Below are 17,686 nucleotides of genomic sequence, written 5' to 3' on the forward strand. Positions count from 1 at the left end.
CAGCAACGGGAGGTTTCAGCGAATTCCAGCTTCTTAAAGATTTAGACAATTTCGCTCGCAACATGAGATTGCGTGAATTCTTTCATGGGCGCTCTAACACGGACAATGCCGGCTCTTTACCCAGCTCCAAGCACTGGACGCCACCGACTCAGCGCGATAAATGTCTAGATCTATATATTAGAGCAGTACAACATGACGTGCTTGAAGCCTATAAAAAGCAGACGCCTTTTAGACCCAACCTTTCAATTAAAGAGAAAGAATCACTTGAGAAGTTGGCATGTCGCCACGAAATTGTAATCAAGCCCGCTGATAAAGGTGGAGCAATAGTGATAATGAATCGAGATGATTACATCAAAGAAGCAGACCGACAATTATCCGACACATCCTTTTACAAAATTCTTCAATCTGATCCAACTATTGAATATAAAGAAATTGTCAAGGAAAACCTCGAAGCACTACTGGAGGCCAAAGAAATAGACAAAACGACGGTGCGTTCTCTCATACCACTCAGCCCAATAGCAGGCAGGTTCTACCTTTTGCCCAAAATTCACAAGGCACATGTCCCTGGTCGCCCAATCGTATCTGGCATAGGCACGGTTACCGAAAATATTTCCCTCTATGTCGACAACTTAATCAACAAAATTCCCCCTAACTTTCCTTCATACATACGAGATACCAACCACTTTCTCTCTGAAATATTAGATCTTGAGATTCCCAGTGGCTGTCTGCTTGTCACCATGGACGTCACGTCACTATATACCAATATTCCCCACTCTTATGGAATACAAGCGGTGATCCACGCTTACAGTGAATCACGGGAGCCTAAGCCCGTCGAGAATTCCACATTGGCCTTATTACTGAGATTGATTCTTGAGCTAAACAATTTCGAGTTCAATGGCAAACACTATGTTCAAGTCAGTGGTACATCCATGGGCACAAGGATAGGGCCAAATTATGCAAATATTTTCATGGCAGTCCTCGAGGAGGAGTTTCTTGCAAGCATCGACTTGAAGCCATTTTTTTACAAGCGCTTCATCGATGATGTCTTTCTGATTTGGCCACACGGAGAATCCAATCTCCTAAGATTTATAGCCCAGTTTAACGCGGTCCACCCTAACATTTCTTTCTCACACCAGTTTTCCGCTACCAGCATCAACTTCCTCGACGTGACGGTATCTGTCTCGCAGAACAAATTAGAGACCACCCTTTACCGAAAACCGACGGACTCCCATCAATATTTGCATTTTCAAAGTAGTCACATTAAGCACTGGAAAACGGGCATACCCTACAGTCAAGCGCACCGCTTCCGCCGGATATGCTCCAAGGAAACAGATTTTCTTTCCAACTGTGAGGGACTAAAAGACGATCTGCTCAAACAAAAGTACCCGCTCCAATTAATTGACGATTCCATTCGCCGAGCAGGAGCGCTGAGCCGCAATGAACTCCTTAACTCGAGGAAGCCAGCCGACCGACGCCCTTCAAGTAACCTAGTTCTCACTCACTCCGCATCTGTGCCGAATGTTTCTGGCATACTTCGAAAGCATCACAACATATTAAATCAAAGTCCTCGACTAGCATCTATATTTTCCGAACCACCACGTGTTGTCTATAGGCGAAACAAAAACCTGCGCGACATTCTGACATCTTCGAGGCTCAGCCATTCACCAGTGACCGGTTGTGGGCCCTGCAACAAGCCTCGTTGTCAGGTATGCCCCCACATGACGAAAACAAAAACCGCCTCTAGCACCGCCTCGCACTTCTCTGTAAAACTGAAGGGAAATTTTAACTGTGACAGCGCCAACGTAGTTTACCTGCTCGAGTGCAATACCTGCCACCTGCAATATATTGGCCAGACGGCGAACGCTTTTAGATTAAGGTTCAACAATCATAGGGCACACGCCAAGTCTCTTCCTAACCTTCCTTTGTCCCGTCACGTCGGAATCCCGGGTCATTCATTTAATAATTTGAAGGTAACAATAATTGAATCCAATTTCAACAGCAACCACGCACGCGAAGTTCGCGAATCATATCTCATATTTAAGTTCAAAACCGCATCCTTTGGGCTGAACGAAGGCGTGGGCGCGTTGACATGTTTGCCACAATAATTACTCGCCTTTCTTCCGTTCGCTTCTTGCGTGACCAATCCTCTTTTTAGGCATACCAGCGCCGGCTTTATCCCTCCAGGTTCACTCAATTAGCCTCTTAGCGCCGGCTTAGCCACATAGCGCCGGCTTCACGTGACACATTCCTAAGACGAAAAGCGAAGGCGCGCTGACGCGTGCTCCCCAGTTCCTTATCTCGTTCTGCCGCTTTCACCCCGCTTCTTCTGTTGACACATTCCTAAGACGAAAAGCGATGACGTGCTGACGCGCGTTCCCCACTTCCTTATCTCGTTCTGCCGCCTTTACTCCTTTCTCTTCCCCGCCCCCGCTTCTTCTGTTAATTCCTATGAGGAGAGGCGCCAATTTACCTCCTTCCTAGACGCCCCTTTGCATTTTTCTTTTCTCTTTGTTGTACCACCTGCCAATAATTATTTCTAAACAGGGCGCATTGTAGCGCACCTTTTCTCCCAAAAAAGAGGGAGGGCAGTGCATTCCCTCTCATGTGTATGTCTTGCGTTTTTTCTTGTTTTGCTTGTTTTGCTGCCAATAACTACTTTTAAACAGGGCGCATTGTAGCGCACCTTTTCTCCCAAAAAAGAGGGAGGGCAGTGCATTCCCTCTCATGTGTATGTCTTGCGTTTTTTCTTGTTTTGCTGAATGATGACGTATGATTTCTTTCAAAGAGGGCGCATTGTAGCGCAACTTCCTCCTCTCTCCACACGCACCTATAAAAGCGTTCTGCAGTGTACTGTAAATGTTACTCCGATGAAGACTGGACCACCAGTCGAAACGTTAGTAAACATGTTTGTTTTTGTTTTTTGAGACTTGCGTCGGACTCTACTTTTTGATATTTTTTCTGGACCATTGGAAACTTCTTTTGTTCGACCGTATATATATATATATATATATATATATATATATATATATATATATATATATATATATATATATATATATATATATATATATATATATATATATATATATAGATATATATAGAGAGAGAGAGAGAGAGAGAGAGAGAGAGATCACAGCTAGATAGATTACGTAGGAATTGATCAATAAAGGAACACCATTGTTAACTAAACCGTCATTATTTATTTTGCAATTTTTAAAGGCTTGGGCAAAATACTCAGGAAAGGCATTTGAGTTACTCAGTACGAGGTTGAAAAGTAACTGAGTATATTAGAGTAGAGTAAGTAACTCCGTAGAGTACAGAATAGAGTAACTGAGCAGAGTAACTCAGATTCTAAAGGTGTCTATAGAGTGCTAAATACTAAAAAGAAAGTGGTCGATATTTTCTGAATACTCTTAAATTGCAGTTCATGCTACGATTAATAGTTATATAACAGCCGTTCTATACAGCTAACTAACAAAGAAACGTTGATGAAAAAACTTGTTGATGCTTGCAAGCACGCGCAAGACTTGAATGGCGAAGCTGTTGTAGGTGAACATTGACGGACGCAAAGTTGAGTTTTAGTATCATTGTGGGTCGTGGTTGACGTCGGCGGCATGCCATCTTAATGACCTTATGCTGAGCAACGCCAGCGTGACCTCGTAGTTTTGGTCGGCGTCTTTGTGCGCCACCTCTAGCGGATGCTTTGCACGCCGAGCCTCTCGAGGCGCCTTTTCTCTTCCTCGGTTGTGCGAACTATCCGCGGCTGGACCATGCGGAGTCAATGATCCGCTATAGCAGCTTCGGCATTCAAGTCGCGGCTTTTATACGGTACAGAGAGCATGCGCACGACGACATGAGGGCGAAACAACGAGGGGCGTGTCTTTCTCGTTCCGAGCTTGTGTCGTCACGATACGGGGAACGATGGAGTTTTTTTTTAGATGCGTCGCTGAGAGCATCTCTTGTCGGCGGCCCGTTCCTTCCTGCGTGCGTCCGTCGTCGTCGTCGTCGTCGGCGGCGGCGTCCGCACTCTCCTCCGCTCACCCCCTCTCCTCTCCGATAGCGAACACTCTCTCGCGAGGGACATTGGATTGGATTCGATTGACTTGGCTTGGATTGGATTAAAGTGGATTGTGTTGGATTGTGTTGCGTCATAGCCGCGGCAGACGCACTGGCGCCGGCGCGTGCCCAGGTGAGAGCGAACACTCTCTCTCAACATCTGCGGGTGTGCGGCCCAGCGCGCTCTCACTCCGCCGGTGGGTGGCGCTGCGCGCGGTGCTGCGCATGTGCAGTACTCTCTCTCTCTTCGCGGTCTCCTCTCCTTCGGGTGCGCTGCGCATATAACCGGTGTGCCGCTCTCCGGCGGCATTTGGGTCGACGGTTGCTCTCCGCTTGCGCTTGAACCCCCCTCAGCGTCGCATCACACCAGGGTTCCCGCGAGGGTAGGTGGGCGTAATTTTTTTTTTGTGCGTGGCCAATTTGTGCCAATCTCCCTAAGTGGGCATGCTTGGCTTGACGAACGTGCGCTTGAGGCACGCGGTGAAGGCTAGTTTTTTTTTTTTTTTGCCAATTTGCCAAAGTGAATAAGCTCAGCTTGAAAAACGTGCTCTCGAGGCAAGCGTGCGTGCTGCTACTGGATGCCAACGGATAGGTATTTACTTTTAAGCTCTGAGCGGGCGAATTAGCCCCCTTCTTGCTCGAGTCCTGGCCAATCCCCCGCGTGGGTATGCGCCAAAGACGTGGAACAACAACACAAGCGCTCGGCATTTGCTCAACACAATTTGCTCAAACAATTTGCTCAACAGCTTCGCTGTTAAAAAATACATTACTCAAACGCTTTATTGGCTGGCAAAGACTGCTGTTATTTAAAATTTTCATTCGACAAGAAGTCCCTGTTACGTTTGAACACACGTCCGCCGACGTTAACAAACCCTTCACGGTAGGTGCTTGCGGTTGCAGCCTCGTTGGTCGACTCGAGATCATATGTGCAGTTGGTAAAACGCTCGTCCATAACCCAGCTTTCGTACTTTCATCCTTATCCTGCCTCGCCCAAGAGGAATTTGAAGAAAAAACTCTAGCTTTCTGAAGTCTAAGCCCACTCCTTGTGTCTCCAAAACATTTGTAAAAAGTATGTTTCGAATGTTTGCATATGTAACTAGTTGAAGTTGAAATCGCTGTTTTAGACAAGCGTTTTACCGACTGTACATGAAGCGTTGGGTACTGGATGAGAGCAAAGAAGAGGTAGTTTAAGGTGCATCATTTAGCTTAAATAACCATCTTAACTCAGAGGAGGTAGTGTTGGGACAGCCCTTCTCCTTTTCAGTAGGCATCCAGGGGTCCTTGCTTCTGGGCAGTAACCTCGGCCGTCTCTACCAGACGGAAATGTTCAACCGGGTTCGAGCTGAGCACCGCTCGGAAGTCCTCGGAAGCTCCTGCCGCTCAGAAGTCCTAATGTTTAGCTGAAAGTGTGTGCTTTACTCTTGCGGTATCTATTTTCTTTGTGAGGGCTGCCTCAGTCCATACGTTGAGAGTATTCCCTGCCCCCTCACTGATTTAATGCGCTGGAGCATAGCCCCGGATAGCAGCAGCTGTACAACAGTGAATTTAGAAAGTTTTTTTTTTTAAATGCGCCACGCCACTTCCTGTTATTTAGACAGAGTCCTGTCCTCGGCAGGATATTTAGCCCTTCCCACCCTGTAGGGGTTGACCCTGTCTAGGTATCTACGTCTGACCGCCAGAACGAGCGTGCGTCGAGGATGTTGGTGAAGTCGGCCCGCTCGGTCAAGCTTCGAGCCGCGTCGTGGCCTTTCTCGTTCCCCGGGAGCTCGGAATGAGCTGGCGTCCGCATATGATTTGGGCTCACCGAACTTGATATCAGTGAAAACCGGTCCGTCAGATTTTGAGGGCCTCAAACGATATGCGCGCCGTCGTGTAGTCTAGAGTTGCCGGATCAGGGTCGCTTTACTATCAAAGTAGCTTTGAAGGACGAGGTCGTCGCCAGTGCAGTAGCCGCCTCCTCTCGGACCTGCGGTGACGTCGTGATGACTGAGCCATAAGGAATGGAACTACTCTGCTGATCAAGTACAAACATGGCCATGGCGTCGCGACCATGGCCTCTACGGTGAAGAACTGCGGCATTCTCATAAACCCCGTCCTGAAGGAGTGCGCAACTCTTTTGTACCACCTGTTCTCTGGCCTATCTATGTTCCGTGTTGTGTTAGGGTGCATGGTTCTTGGTAATGGTGAGATGTGTGGACGCCCTCTAATGACGACAAGAAAGTCATTTTTTTTCTCTGAGTATTCTTTGTAGTTGATGCGTAGCGTTTGGATGATGAGGCTGGCAAGTAATGAATAGTAAGCTACTCCTATTACTGAAAAGAAGAAAATAAGAATAACCAATGCGTCCTGCCGGTGATGACATATGTAGCGGAAATTTGGTGCCTTACTAAACAACTTGCAAGCAAACTTAGGTCGGCTTAACGGGCCACGGAATTAAGAATGATAGAAGTGACGTTAAAAGAGGGGCAACGAGCTTCCTGGATCAGAGAACAAACTCGAGTAGAAGATATCATAGTTGGAATAAAGAAGAAGAAAGGCACTTGCGCTGGTCACGCAGGCGAAATGAAAACCGTTGGACCAGCAGAGTAACAGCGTGGATACCGAGAAGCGGGTGTAGAAGGGCAAGCAAGACCAATAACTCGATGGAGGGACACAATAAGGAAATTCGGAGGCAAAGATAGATTCCAGCAGCGCGGGAGAGGAGCGTTTGGAGGGCGATTCGGCGCTTTGCAGTGGACCCAGTTGGCTGTTGTTGTTGTCGTCGTCGTCATCGTTGTTGTTGTTTGATGATGATGATGATGATAAGAATAAGAAGCAGAAGAAGAATGAAAATAAGAAGAATAAGAATAAAATAATAATAATAATAATAATAATAATAATAATAATAATAATAATAATAATAATAATAATAATAATAATAAGAAGAAGAAGAAGAAGAAGAAGAGGAGGAGGAGGAGGAGGAGGAGGAAGAGGAGGAAGAAGAAGAAGAAGCGGCGCTATCCTCTCTTCTTCTACGAACTCGAAGAGCTGGTAGAAGAACAGCAATTGGAGGACAGACTGAAATAAACTATGTATGTTAATTTAGAATTTATTTTCCTTCCGTTAGCGACTGTTTTGTTACTTTTTATGCAGCACTACAATTTTCCGCTTGTGGGGAATATAATTACCATATCAGCGAAGCACTTGCAATCAAGAAGGTTATCCCAAATATATTTCGCAAGATTTCTTAATTCTATCGAATTTAGCCCATCTCTATGCGCTTCCTCCGATTTTAATTTCAACTTTTTAATTGAAATGATAGTTGTTGAAAGACAACGCTTACACTGCATCTGGAGATACTACTCAGCTCCTCGAACCAATTAAATAATTTCTCGCTATTTCGGCCCTAGTAGAACAGCGTGAACTACCACACTATAGCATGTCCACGCACCACTCACGGTCTCACCCAATGTAATAATAAAAACACTTTCCCATACAATCCAATCCAACGAAAGCAGTTCTCTTGCCCTCAAGCTGCATTACGTACAGGTCTTGACTCTGAAGGCTTCCGGCTGATGCACGTGTACAAATCGCGTTCGAGTAATAAGACGCAAAATTCAGAATTTTTGGTGTGTTGGCTATAGTCCACTTGACTGAGTTGTGGCGTTGATTGTTCTTGTTTGTCATAGTACTGGCGCACTGCGCTCTGTTTCTTGATCCCAAGGCCGATAAATACATCCGCTTCCTAATGAGTTCTTATCAGCATTACCACAATTGTAGTTCCTCTTTCCGGGGGTAGACCCAAGTTAATTCTTTAGCGTTATTTTTTGGTAGTACTCTTTTGCATTTTTTTATTTTATCAGCTAGTAATATACGTAAGCCGATAAACCTATCGCTCGTGGAGGAAGTTGGGCGTTGCTTGTGTTTTTTATTGTATTTTGTAGCTCCCGTTTGATTCGTACTATTTCTTTTGTTACCCAAAGATTGCGGTTCTGCCGCACTTTTCGCTTCACAGGTACAAAGTCACGGACACATTTTAGAACCAAGAGCTTAAAGAAGTCCCACATTTCATCAATAGAATGTTTGCTTGATTCACACATGGCATGAAATTCAGACCTTTTTTTGAAACAGCCATCTAATGCGTCCAATATAACAATATCACTGGCAGGAGAAAATACTGGAACCATTCTTTCTTGTTTCTCTGTTTGCCCACCGCAGTGGTTCAGTGGCTAAAGCATTGCGCTGCTGAGCACGAAGACGCGGGTTCGATTCCCGGCCGCGGTCCCCGCTTTTCTGATGGAGACGAAAAGCAAAAACGCCCGTGTGTACGAGATCTCGGCGCGCGTTAAAGTTCCCCAGGTGGTCAAAACTAATCCGGAGCCCTCCCCTACGGCGCGCCTCATCGCCTGCGTTGCGTCGGCGCATCAAACCCCACAATCAATCAATCAATCAATCAATCAATCAATCAATCAATCAATCAATCAATCAATCAATCAATCAATCAATCAATCAATCAATCAATCAATCAATCAATCAATCAATCGATCGATCAATGTTTTTCGGTATGTGGGGAAAGATTCACTTCCAAAGATTCACTTCCAATGAAAGGTGCACAATTTTGTGGTCTGATATGTCTTCGAAAACTTCATTTTGAGGATTTCGTACTTCCATGTGTCCTTTTTTGAAGCGTTCGCTGTAATTTTGTTCAAAGGTGGAGGCACTCAGGGCGGGCGATCGCTTGGCTGCGTCGTCCCGTTAGCCCACCCTCCGACTGTCCAGTTCTCGAAAGCCTTGGCCCGCTTACAAGTAGCAGGTTTTAAGGTTAGGCTCTAAGCGCCTAAAGCCCGCTCTACCACGCCCACTCGATATCGCCCTTTTCTACAGTTCTACATGGTGCCAATTTACGTGCGAATTCGCTGCTGCGGCGCCGTCCGTTCGAAAAAACGATCTATTGCCACAGCTACAAAAATATTACGTCGTTTGCCACCAGAGCGCCGCCGCAGTACATTCGCACGTAAATTCGCGCCATGTAGAACGTGCTTTCTGTATAAATGTACTCTTTATTGAAACTTGACACTGACACTTTTGTTGCTCTGATCAAAATGTAATCTTCTCGCTTTTTTCACCAAAAATGTACATTTTGACGTATTTTTGTGTGACCAAATTTGGGACAATTATTCGCAGTACACGACAATTGACAAACTGCTCCTACGCAATATATTGGCATAAAAGACAGCGGCGTTAAGATTTATTCCTAACCGTCAAATGAGTGCAAAAATTGAAAAGGGATTCTTGGATGACAAAGCGACATTAAAATGTAACGTCCATCCCCAAGTTTGTTTTGGGCTTATGTTAGTTTTCGATTAATGTATACAGTTATTTTCCTCTACGTTTCTTGCTTCCATATTTGTTAAGTATATATGTTTATATTTGCTCTAAATTTCCCCATTTATTTAGGTGTTATTCCTTTTTATGTAGATAAAACAGAAAATTGCAAGCAGTAAACATTTTTATAAGTAAATATTTTAGTTTTGTTGGTTCTTGAGGGTAGCATGGTTCAAGAATTTGTCCGCAAAGTGTGACGTACATTGGTATAATTTAAGTATGAAGTCATTATGATGTATATTGTCTCATATTAATTACTAATTAGTTATCAATTACCAATATGTGAATATATTATAATAAAAACATAACTATAATTATACATTTATTATACTTATGTTTAGAAAATGCACGATCAGAAAATGCACCTAGGAAGGAGCCAAATGAGCTAGCAGACGATAAGAAAACCCGCTCTCACATTTTATGATCGACTGCTACACCATTTGGCTCCTTCCTACGGTTAATCCCAAACGTGCGTTTCGCTCTGAATACTCCAGGTGGCGCCGTCGTTGCAAGATCAACTAGCGGTGGCTCGCACGTCCAAATCAGCCGCCGTTTTCCCATAGGCGAAAATTGCTTTTATTTTCAGAATAAACAGGTAAGTACCGTCGTTGTACCCGGTGTCAAACAAGATAGACCACAAAATGCGACCTTCGTGTAAAGTTTGAGCGCGAACAGAGCGGCGGTTCGTTGAGGAAAAAAATTTTTTAAAGTGTTCCAATTATCGTGGCACCACCCTGTATAGAGGAGGTCCACCTGCAACCTTAGCACCCCCCCCCCCCTCCGCCCCCCACTTCCGAGCAAAAATTTTGGTTACGCCTCTCCACTGGTGTACCAAGTGTAAAGATATGGGTGCAGTAGTGTGACCCCAGGGCTAATGTATTCTACAGGTATTCCGGTGTCATGAGTTTGATTCGGACACTCGGCGTTCGCATCGACGACGCAGACAAGAGCACCCGTGCAAAAGACTGTGGCACATGTTCAAACCCACCTCTGCGCGTCCGCTACGCCATTTGTAGACGACCGTGACGGCTTTATAATCCAGGGCTGCAACCAAACTGGTAGACCAGGTGGCAAATGCAGGGTAACGCAACGAACAGAAAACATTTACGAGTTTTTTGGACCTCTAATCGTTGGGCAAGCAACAATAAAAGGAACTCGAAAACGAAAAGGCCGAAATAATACAGGGTGGAACAAGGCGAAAGGTTAAAAAGCAATGCAGCCCGAACCTGGAGCACTTACCCTATTGCGGACAAAAATACACAGCACACACACCACGGCAGCTAGCACGAAACTCGAGACCGCCGGATCGGCGTTTGCCTTAGCAAACAGCGATGTACAAACAACGACCGTGAGTAACAAAGTAACGCCGCTGAACCCCGGTCACGTGACACAGCATTAACCCGTAGATGAGAACGTCGGAAGGCAAAACGGCAATGGAAGTGGGGGAGATGTGCGGTTTCAAGGAAGCGCCAGTAGTGCGAAGGTGACTGTGAGCGCCTCAGTTCAAGGAAACGAATAAGTATAGGTCTGGAGAGGGGTGGAAGCTACTACGAAACTGCGAAATACGTCGCCTGGGCTTTCCCACGTGCCTGTGGCGAGACGCAGCGAGTCGCGCGACCGGCGCTACTCGACGACGACGAGTCGACACGCACCAACCATGGGGGAACCCTCCATGCCACCAACCCACGTGATGCTGTACGCGTAATCCTCCATGGCGTACTCCCAGACGGGTAGCGCCATCCTTCCCCAGTATTGTGAGGCTATACAGCTCCTAGTACGCTCCGCGTACGAGAGCTGCCTCCACTGCTCCAAATTTCTCTTTCTGCTGGTATTTTTTGCTTCCTCCACCGTGCTATTGCCTGCGTGGGAAAGGCGAAAAATAAAATTTGTCAGCTGAACCCTCCCCGCCCACTCCATAACAACACACTTACCAACGTTTTTCGCCACATCTATATTATTCTAAACCGCGAAATTCTAAATGTCTATGAGACTCGAAACGTTTATGCTTGCTCTGCTATTATTCGACCTGGTTGCTCTGCAACCAGGTCGAATCATGGCATATTGGTTGCATTGCAATGCAATATTAGGACAACTGCGGAACTCTTTTTATCGTAGCTATCGGTGGTTCTCAAATAATGAGCGGGCTGGGGGCCGCTGTTGGGCTCACACAAGGGATCGGGGATCCCAAGGGGGTACATGTGGGTTGGTTTAATGCCATACACTTTGTCCTTGGAGCTGGTTATCCATACACCTATCCATACACCTATCCATACATCCATACACCTATCCATACACCAGTTGCCCAAACACATATTGTACCCCTGCCTTTTGCACCTGCTTTTTCACACAGCTGGCTTGTTAAGAAAGAAAGCCGACTTTAAAACGCCTCTAAGCGAAGTTGTTAGTAGATGTACGTGCCATGCAGGGAAGCCGCTTTTTTGAGCAGTTGGAGAGGTTTGGCAGAGAAAAAATAATGAGGGGAGCGGAGGGGGGGGGGGGGGGTGCTTTGCGAACCACCAGAAATTCCCTCGCGGAAATGCACTTGAGGTCCATGGATCCCCATTTTGGAACCACTGGCATAGGTAATGACTTCTTCTTGGTTCCTAGATAACATTTCTCGTTTGTTACGTTGTAACAGTAGACCCACCATCTTCACGAACCGAGTTCCTCTAACCGGGGACTCCCCCCCCCCCCCCCCCCCCTCCCTCTTTAGCGGGCCAATGTTTTCCATTAGAGAAGGGCCGGAAGGCGCGGTGGATGAGTGGATTAGAATTAGACGCTCGCTCTTGCATCAAAAGTGCGGATTCCCTACATTATATCGCAGTCCGGCCGGGCCCAGCGCAGGCTTCAGGTGTCTCTGCACCGTCGCCCCCTGTGGTCGCCATGCAGGGTTGTACTGTATGCAACCTTAACCAATGCGCCGCCCAGGCCGCGTATTCCCAAACCATATCCCGTAGGTGCCCAAGCCGACCACACCCTCTAAGCAGGGGCGCAGCCAATCAGGTTAAAAAATTGCAATTTTTTAACCTCCTTGGACGCAGCACCGCGACGTCTCTACCTATATGTGCGCGACTTCATGCGTGGTGGAATTTTTCTTTTTTCCCCCTCCCCTCGTTTCGGCTGCTTTGCGTGCGGCCCATGGTTTCGCTCCGTGGGCAACTTGTGTTGTACTATTTATATTTTTATTCCTGCTATTTCTTGTTTATACATTTGTATACTTTTTTGCGTGTGTGTTGCTTACAGTTTAGGCACGAGCTGTGACACACTGTTGGCGAATGAAAAGGCCAGACACTACAGAAATATATATATGTGGTAGCTAAAAATGCGTCGCAGGAAACAGACACAAACTGCCCATCTATACCCATCAGTGGATCTCTAAAAGTGACAATTTTTTGCCGCTATTTGGACTCCGAGATCACTACCGCAAAAATAGTGCGCCAAGGAGATAACTTTTTTACTTAGTTTTATCTCTGCTGCGACTACCGTGACTTCAAGCTCACGGGCAACTACTCATTAGTCCCAGCGAAAAGAATATACGCATCTGAGTGAGTGTAACACTGCATTAAATGAGAGGCCATGGGGCCCTGGGGGAGCAAGGATGAGGAGAAAAGGGGAAGGTCACAACTCGCACAATGAACACAGTTGCAGTCTTAAAGTCAGTCAGTGGCAGCAAAACGCACAGTTCACACTGTGGACAATGCGGTTCACACTGAAAACAGTGCACGCTGCAGACAGTTCACATTGTATACCGAACGGGAATGTCGGCCAGGCTGCTACACCAATTTGTAGAGTCGGTTTTCAAGGGCGTACTCGGTAATTGCTTCTAGTGCGGTGGGATCGTCATGGACCCGACTAACATGTTCCTGTTCAGTCGCAGGGGTGGGACCTAGAGTTAAAAGCTGGTGGCGATTACGGTCGAATAATGGACAGAGCCAAATTAAGTGGTAACGATTTGGTGTACCTTCCCGATTACAGAGGGGGGGGGGGGGGTGGGGGGGGGGCATAAGCGCTATTTGGATCCTGCTGGAGCTGTCTATTTATAAATAACGTATCTTATGCAGCAAAATCTTTGTGTGCATGAAGCACACATTGATAAAAATAACTAATCGACATTGGCAACAGCGTGAGTGGCAGCACGCATGATTACTGATATCAAATTCGGCCTGATGGCTTCAGTGAAGAGACTATGGTCAATAGCCCTGTTAGAGTGAACTAGCCCTGTACAGAAGACATATATCAAACTCCTCCAGTACTTCAGTTGCTGTACAATCGAACTATTACTTAGCCCTTGGTTGGTATATTTTCGATATTGTTTCCCGAAATTGTTATGACCAGCAGTGCAAATTATGCAGAATTCATGACCGAGTGTAAAAAAAAAGAAAAAATCCACTACGCATGAAGTCGCGCACATATAGGTAGAGACGTCACGGTGCTGCGTCCAAGGAGGTTAAAAAATCGCAATTTTTTTAACCACTTCGGCTGCGCCCCTGCTTGGAGGGTGTGGTCGGCCTGGGCCCCTACGGGATATGGTTTGGGAATACGCGCCCAGGCCATACTGCAGGTGGGATAGCCTTGCTAGCAGCAATGCGGAAAAAAAGCAGCTCCGCACAGCTCGCTGGACCCTATCGTCTTCCTGCGGGGCTGCCGGGTACCGCGTACTGGGGTGTCGCCCTTCCCGGCTACATTTCTCTGATGCACGTAACTAGTGAGCACTTGATGAAGCGACCGCATCTTTAACTTCGATGGCGCCGCTCGGGAGGACTAATTGCCGGGACTACTACGTGGCTAGAGCCACCCACAGCAACAGCAATGACCACAACGAGCGGGTCCGGGTTGGTTGGATCCTGGTGTTTTTCCAGACAATAATCTTTCTGGGACGCTTAAACGCAAAAATTTTGGTCTGTCTGTCTGTCCCTCGATTTAGCCGACCGGTACAAAGTTAAAAGAATTCTTAAACGGGACGCTTATATAGGGAAAACATTTTCAAACTAATAAATCCGCTGACAATGTTCATACTTGTCAACATTGTTGAGCAAAAAGAAAACATTACCCATATTTGTAGCAGAAATCAATACGCAAGTGATATATGCAGTGTTCTTTGAAATAAAGATGCATGACTGCTGGATTTTCGCGATAGTAGATAAAAAATTCGGCTTGCAAAATTTTTTTTAACCCGAAATACAAAAAGCCCTCGCGGGCGACACTAGCCCTCCTGGCGCCATTTCAAGAAATTCCGTAGTAACGAAAGGTTCCAGTAGATGACGCCAGAGCAGTGGAACGCGCTCAAACTGAGTTAACAGGAGCAAACCTTCTCCGTGTTTATCGGGGGAGTGCCGAGATGGGAAAGGAAAAACGTGACGGGCGGGCAGGGGAAGAAGAGGCATTTATGTAAGAGCCTTTTTTTTCTGTTCATTGTTTACCGAGAGATCACTTAGCCCTATAGGCTGAGCCGACTAAAATTCCCTACTGCCCACACTGCGCTAAACAAATGGCAAACAGTTGCTTGGCGCAGGTTGCAGTCAAATACGTTCCCTCACCCCGCCCTGTGTCGCCGCAGCTATCCGGATAACCACACGGACAGATGCAAGTGGTGTGCAACAATGCAGCAGCCACACTACAATATATGGTCTGCAATGCTCCAATTAACCACAGGCCTTACATTTTAACAAGTAATACACATAAGAAGTAGTGAGCAGTGGGAGGCCGCATTGCTCAGCTCTTTTCCCGAGATACAAGCTGCAGTCATCCAACTGGCAGAGGATGCCGCCAGGGACCACGGGTTCCTGACCGCCGTCTGATAGGACGAAGATACCGGACATTTCCGCACGGTGCATTCGTCTTAAAAGGGATGGCAATAAAGTCTGTTCTCACCCTCTCTCTCTCTCTCTCTGTTCCTTGTTCAGTACCACCAAGACGAGTACGCATGACGTCCTCTCGCGCTTGTGCCGGGTAGATGACGACACTTGAGTTCTCGTTATAATGAACTCGATGGACGTAGGAAAATTTTTGCCATGCTGAGACCAAGAGAAACTGCCGCTATAGTTAAAGTAAACATGCTACTTTTGTTGCAGGTACATACACCTTCGTACGGCCTGAACAATGCGGCAAAGTTTACACATAACTGGGCTGGGAAAAAAGAATACGTACTCGTGAGGGGTTGGAAGCCTAGCGGGACCCATTTAATACCGATAATCTTTCTGAACAGTTTTGTGTTCTGAAATTCCGTGGTGCTGAAATACCTTCGATTACTTTTTCGCTCCTTGGTTCTGGAAAATTTTGTTTACTTAGCAAGTTCTTCCAGAGGGAGCCGCGAGCCCATGTTAAGCTGGTGCTCTGGGCGGCTTTTACTCGCAGATTACTTTTCCATATAATCTACTTCAACCCAACACTCCACAGCGATTTCTTTCAGCCTCCATCAGCTATTTTTCCGCGCAGGGATCATCCCAACAAAGTTAGGCGCCCACTATATCACTCATCCTCGTATGCACACTCATTCCTGCCCCACACCATATCTGACTGGAACGATTTGCCGTGACATAGCAACCCAAACAGACATCACTAAATTTCTAGAGTTGCTTCGCCAATTGTGATGCGTTGAATTGCATTGTTTCTTGCAATGTATTGTTGTGCACCCCCGCTCTTCTCTCTTTTTTTGGCCTTCGTCGCTTTTCTGTCTTTATGTAGATTGATTGGTTGTAGGGTTGAACGCGCCGACGCAACGCAGGTGATGAGGTGCGCCGTAGAGGAGGGCTCCAAATTAATTTTGACCACCTGGATATCCTTAATGTGCGACGAAATGTCGTACACGCCTCAATCAGGAAAGCGACCACCGCGGCCGGGAATCGAACCCGCGTTCTCTTGCTCAGCAGCACAACGCCTTAGCCACTGAGCCACCACGGCGGGTAGTTATCTAGAGTAATTTCCTTGTCATCTGTAAGTGCCTTCTTGTGCAAGCGCAATCTGCTTATTTGTCCAAATGGTTTTTCTTAGAACACATTGCATTCCTGCCATATTTTGTTGCACCGGTGTTCTTTTTTCTATGTTTTCTATCTTTTTTTCTTTTTTTCTATTGTACCGAAGTTTTCTTTTCTCGTTGTTTTTTCTTGTGGGGAAGTTTTGTTTTTCTTTTGTATCTTTTTCTTCTTTTTCTATATTTTTCTAATACTGCTCTCCCCATATGTGTATTCTCAATGTCTGTATGCCCCACTTACCATGTAATACCCTCATTTCAGGGAATTCACGGGTACTATGAAATAAATAAATAAATAAATTCGTCTATCAATACAGGATGGAAAATAAAAGTTTTTGTCGCCAATATTCTTACTTTTATTGTTACTTTTGTTATTAGTATTATTACTAGGGTTTTCGGGTAAGTTCGTTAACGTGGCGTTGGTATGAAGGAGCTTTCAATGCAGAAGGGAGCCACAACTTTGACCTATTCTTACCTCAGCTAGTAAAGCGGGGTTGATTAAGTGATCAACCTTAGCGCGATGAATGAAGCTTGAATGGTTTACCTAACCCCGAAGTGACGATAAATCATGCCATACAAGATCACTTTTAAGATAGCGTTTCTTGCAGCGCACGACAAAGTTCTTAGCCCGGAAGGTAAGCACACACTTACCTGGTTTAGCTGAGGTCAAATCGCTGATAAAAAATTGCCAGCGGAGCCTCCGATGACATCTTCCAAACGATCGAGCAGGCGTGCGAAAGGCAGCCCCGCAACGACAGGCGAACGTGAAGCTATTGTCTCGTAACAAGAACGTCCCAGTCTGCCGGAACATCTGCGGCTGTTTTTCATTATCGATGCCTGCGTGCGCGTAGTGACAGCGGCGGTGCCTCACAACGCACGCATTCAGGCTTGTCACGGCCGCCACGACACCGTGACAGACTCAAATGGAGAGAAGCTCGAAGCTGCTTCACTGAGTCGAAAGTATAATGGTTCGAAAAGTCAACAGCGCATGCGTCCCGTATATGTTTTACGAATACGTAGTGCTATGCTATATTCTTCACTTCACTTCACTTTCACTTTATTTTCTTAATGACCCCACAGGGGGGTGTTACATAAGGGGTGGGTTGTACAAACATTGATACAAAAGCCACAGATTAACATTGGAGATGCATAGACAGACTTTGAATAAAACGTGATGGACAGGTGCTTGAAACAACATCGCGGGGAAGGTCATTTCATTCTTTGGCGGCGCGGCAGAGAAATGAGGCAGAAAATGCTGAGGTGCCAGGTCTAGGTCGATAGACTTGAAGTGGATAA

This window comes from Haemaphysalis longicornis, unplaced genomic scaffold (assembly GCF_048455015.1).
Source record: "Haemaphysalis longicornis isolate Haplotype H1 unplaced genomic scaffold, Haemaphysalis longicornis Haplotype H1 scaffold_3, whole genome shotgun sequence".
Taxonomy (NCBI): Eukaryota; Metazoa; Arthropoda; class Arachnida; order Ixodida; family Ixodidae; genus Haemaphysalis; species Haemaphysalis longicornis.